At 36.4% G+C, this 5,351-nt stretch overlaps 1 non-coding gene across 1 annotated transcript; it reads right to left on the bottom strand.

Annotated features, from left to right (window-relative positions):
* Positions 1-330: 330 nt before the first annotated feature.
* On the bottom strand, positions 331-402 carry TRNAC-ACA. Its single transcript has one exon. It is a non-coding gene; the product is annotated as a tRNA-Cys (tRNA).
* Between the last annotated feature and the right edge of the window lie 4,949 nt (positions 403-5,351).

Here is a 5,351-nt window from a genome sequence, read left to right as displayed (position 1 = left end):
ACGACCAAAGCGACTTAGCAGCAGCAGCAGCAGCAGTAGATTCTTTCCCAGTCAAGATTGAAGATGAGAACACAGCCTAGTTGAAACATTGATTGCAGCCGTGTGAATTCTTGAGTAGAGGACCTAACTAAGCTGTGCTCAGTCTTAAGGTACATATAAAGTGTGAAGTAATAATGTGTGTTGGTTTAAGTTACTAAGTGAAAGTGAAGTCGTTCAGTCGTTTCCGACTCTTGCGACCCCATGGACTGTAGCCTACAACAGCTCCTCTGTCCATGGGATTTTCCAGGCAAGGGTACTCGAGTGGGTTGACGTTTCTTTCTCCAGAGGATCTTCCCAACCCAGGGATCAAACCTGGGTCTCCTGCATTGTAGGCAGATGCTTTACCATCTGAGCCACCAGGGAAGTCTAAGTTTGCAGTAATTTGTTGCACAGCAATAGAAAACTGTAGCAATATAAGAAATATTCAACTATTATTTGTGGAGTATTTTCTATGTGCAAAGTACTGTGCTGAGGCCATATTAAGTGCAGATAAAGTTGTTTTCTCAAATTATTGTTCTCCAGAAAATTTCAGCTACAATAGTAGAATCACACTAGCATCCTGGTATCTTTAGACTTCTAGGACATTTTATTAGTCTTTATTCATAGTCCTGTTAATCAGAACATGATAGGCATGTAGTAGCATGTATTTCTTGAATTTTGATAAGAATTGGGCTAAGAAAAATATTTTTGAATGTAAGGACATTAATTTGGACATGAGTTCTTTTCTAAGTTCATATGAAAAGATGATATTTAAAGTTAGCTAAATTAAATAGATATATTTTATGATAACTTCAGGTTCCATTTGAAGGTTATAGATATTTTGAATTTGTTTGTAATTAAGTATCAGTATTTATGACCGTAGTTAAGTCTTATTGTCCCCTGAATTAGATTAGCATAGTTCCTAAATTAAGGGAATACAAACAGATGATATAAATTCAATACTAATTTACATGAATTTTATTAGAAAGAATGTTCTTTGGATTCTAATCATGGAAATCTTGGGAGAAAAAAAAATTCCAAATTCAATTCAAAGGTGTACTGCTGCAAAGTCACTTCAGTCATGTCCAACTCTTAGCGACCCCATGGACTGCAGCCTACCAGGCTCCTCTGCCCAGGGGATTTTCCAGGCAAGAGTACTGGAGTGGGGTGCCATTGCCTTCTCCTCAAAGGTATACAATGTTAAATAAATATGTTCTTATTGTGATCTACATTTGTATTTCTTAACTGCCATAGGATTTTCAACATTGACTTTCATTCAAATTTGTTTGCATACTATAAAAATCAATTAAGCTGTATAGGTGCTTTTTATGTTAGAGGGCACAATTTAAACTCCAGAGAAAATCTCCTAATTCCTATATAGGACGATTTTAGATCTTGGGCTTTCAAGAAAGAACTATAGAAGATATTTTCTTAAACTTTGTTAATCTCAAAATAAACAGCTGTTGTAGGAAATATCCATGTTTTGGTCTTTTCTGAATCCCAGGTACCATCCAGATAATATTAAACATCAGTATACTCAAATTGTTTATAAATTAAGTGTTCAGTCACTTAGTAGTGTCTGACTCTTTGCAACCCCATGGACTGCAGTACGCCAGGCTTCCCTGTCCATCACCAACTCCAGGAGCCAGTGTGCTAACATCAAATATAGAAAAAAAATGCAAATTAGCACCAGTAAATTATCAATAAGAGATTAATATTCTGAAGTGAATTTATGTAACAGTAGGTACACTAAATGCAAGATTTCAGAATAAGTGAAACAGAGTTTATAGTAAACAGAGGAATGAATTTAAGTTTTGTTCTGCTTTAAATATAACTTGTTAAACTCTTTACTGTCTACATTCTTAAATAACAAACAAAAAACAACTTTTGTGGAATATCTCACATTGTTGAAAAATATGCTTCCTTAATCCTAATCTCTGATACAAAACTCTCTTCCCCTCATTTCTTTTCTTGATTTGCACTGAAAATTCATAATGAAAGAAGGGGGAAAATAATCCTTTATTCTTAGAAAACCCAAACAGTAACTGGTAGGTAGCTTTGAAATATCAATATAATTTTTTTTCTATGTAACCAATCTTAAAGCAAAGCATGCATGCACATACAAACAGACACACAAAGACCTTAGTCATTAATATGACTGATTTTCTGTTTTTCTGAGTCTGTCACTTCTACTAGAAGTAGCTGCTAGGCTTGACTTCTTCCATTAATGAGAGATCGGTTCAGGAAGAGTGTAATTTTCCCAGTAATACTCTTGGAGAGCTTTTTGACTCAACAATTCCATGCTTCAAAATTTCAAAGTTGCAGTCCATGTGTACAAGCATGTACCATCAAGAGAGTTCATGTCCTATCAGTTCTCTTAACTACTAGTGTCTGTATTCCCTGTTAATGTAAAGGATAAAGTAAAGGAGAAATTGAAGTGAACATCTTTTTCCTCTCAGTTTATTTGTGTTTAGAAGACCTCTCTTTCTGAGCAAAATACATGAGAGAAAACATAACTGCTTGCATGCTACCTGCATTTCATTATTTTTCAGTTTTAATTTTTGCTTGCTTTATCTTTCTTCATCATTATGGAAATTTCTCTCTGGGTCTCTGAGTTACTGTATTTTGCCAGTTAAATCAATAAATCCCTTTATTTGAAGAAAGAATTGCATTACAGTATTGTCAATAAAGAATCATTATTGCAAGAAGAGGCTCAGAGAAAATAATTAAGAGATGGAAATCTCTGAAGAAACTTTTGCAAACCAATTGTAGATGTAATCTATTTATGTAAATGATGGGTTTACATTTGTATAGCACCTTTCATCCAAATAGATTGCTAGGTATTAACAATTGTGACTATTCTATTCTTGAATATGAGTATATTCTTTCCTTTCTCTTAAGTTGTTTTCATGATGAAATCTTGGGTCTGCTTAATAAAGTTTGATATGGGTTATTTAAGGCAAGAAATGTAAAAGAACAGATGATCCATTTGAGACAATTAAATTACATCAACGTGGTTCAATGTGCACAAATCCCAAAACTTTGGGATTGGAAAGGCTATAACTGGGCCTGTCTGTCTGTATAACTGTCTGACTCTTTGCAACCCCATGGACTGTAGCCTGTCAGTCTCCTCTGTCCGTGGGATTCTCCAGGCAAGAATACTGGAGTGGTTTGCCATTTCCTTCTCCAGGGGACTTTCCTGACCCAAGGACCGAACCCTGGTCTCCTGCATTGCAGGCAGATTCTCTACCATCTGAGCTACCAGGGAAGCCCTATAACTGGGCCTAGGGAACAAAAAGTAAGTGCCTTCACTCTTATATTTTCTTTCTTATAACCATGACTTGACATATTTACCCACTAACACTACCTCACCTTTCCTTTGTGCCTTTTCTTTTGCCTTTCTCAATCAGAACTGTGAGGGCTTCTATTTGATGTGGTAATTGCAACTTTCTCCTCACCAAACTGCAATTGTTTCCAGTTATTTGTTGGGGTTCTTGTCCCTATATGGGATAAAATTCAGCTTTCTCAGATCCTACTTTGGTCCTCCATCCTCCCTTTCTCTTCACTCATTTTCTTTCCTGAAAAAATAAATTTCTCTACAGGTGTCAAAAGCTCCACCATAAAAAGGAATATATTTGAATCCATTCCAATAAAGTGTATGAACCTAGAACCTATTATACAGAGTGAAATAAGTCAGAAAGAGAAAAGAAACAAATATTTTATATTAGCACATATATATGGAATTTAGATGTTCAAGCTGGATTTAGAAATGGCAGAGGAATCAGAGATCAAATTGTCAACATCCAGTGGATCATTAAAAAAAAAAAATGAGAGTTCCAGAAAAACATCTACTTCTGCTTTATAGACCATGCCAAAGCCTTTGATTGTGTGGATCACAGCAAACTGTGGAAAATTCTGAAAGACATGGGAATACCAGACCCCTTGACCTGCCTCTTGAGAAATCTCTATGCAGGTCAAGAAGCAACAGTTAGAACTGGACATGGAACAACAGACTGATTCCAAATAGGAAAAGGAGTATGTCAAGGCTGTATATTATCACCCTGCTTATTTAACTTCTATGCAGAGTACATCATGAGAAATGCTGGACTGGATGAAGCACAAGCTGGAATCAAGATTGCCAGGAGAAATATCAATAACCTCAGATATGCAGATGACACCACCCTTATGGCTGAAAGTGAAGAAGAACTAAAGAGCCTCTTGATGAAAGTGAAAAAGGAGAGTCAAAAAGTTGGCTTAAAACTCAACATTCGGAAAACAAAGATCATGACATCTGGTCCCATGGCTTCATGGCAAATAGATGGGGAAACAGTGACAGACTTTATTTTCTTGGGCTCCAAAATCACTGCAGATGGTGACTGCAACCATGAAATTAAAAGACACTTGCTCCTCAGAAGAAAACCTATGACCAACATAGACAGCTTATTAAAAAGGAGAGACATTACTTTGCTAACAAAGGTTAGTCTAGTCAAATCTTTGGTTTTTCCAGTAGTCATGTATGGATATGAGAGCTGGACTGTAAAGAAAGCTGAGCACCAAATAAATGATTCTTTTGAACTGCGGTGTTGGAGAAGACTCTTGAGAGTCCCTTGGACTGCAAGGAGATGCAACCAGTCCATCCTAAAGGAAATCAGTCCTGAATATTCATTGGAAGGACTGATGTTGAAGCTGAAACTCCAATACTCTTGCCACTTGATGTGAAGAACTGACTCATTTGAAAAGACCCTGATGTTGGGAAAAATTGAAGGCAGGAGGAGAAGGGTACAACAGAGGATGAGATGGTTGGATGGTATCACCAACTTAATGGACATGAGTTTGAGTAAGCTCTGGGAGTTGGTGATGGACAGAAAAGCCTGGCATATTGCAGTCCATGGGGTTGCAAAGAGTTGGACAGAACTGAGTGACTGAACTGAACTGAACACATATATGTAAAATATATAGCCAGTGGGAATTTGCTGTATGATGCAAGAGTTCAAACTGGGCTTTGTGCCAACCTAGATGGATAGAATGAGGTGGGAGGTGGAAGGTAGAGGGAGGTTCACAAGAAAAGGGACATATGTATGCCTATGACTGATTCATGTTGATGTATGGCAGAAACCAACACAATATTGGAAAGCAATTATCTTCCAATTAAAAATAAATAATTTAAAAAAATATAGAAACTTACACAATGACTGTATATTCAAACCAAGATGAATTTGTAGTGAAAAAATAACTTCAAGGTATGTTGTTTGCTGTTTGGATATGAATTAGTTGCAAATGGGATTGAGTAAATACACTAAATATATGTGAAAGTTGTGTGTTATTCAGAGGAT

Source organism: Bubalus bubalis, chromosome 7 (assembly GCF_019923935.1).
Source record: "Bubalus bubalis isolate 160015118507 breed Murrah chromosome 7, NDDB_SH_1, whole genome shotgun sequence".
Classification (NCBI taxonomy): Eukaryota; Metazoa; Chordata; class Mammalia; order Artiodactyla; family Bovidae; genus Bubalus; species Bubalus bubalis.
Note: the sequence above shows the minus strand (reverse complement) of the source record. Positions and strands in the feature narration are given on the sequence as shown.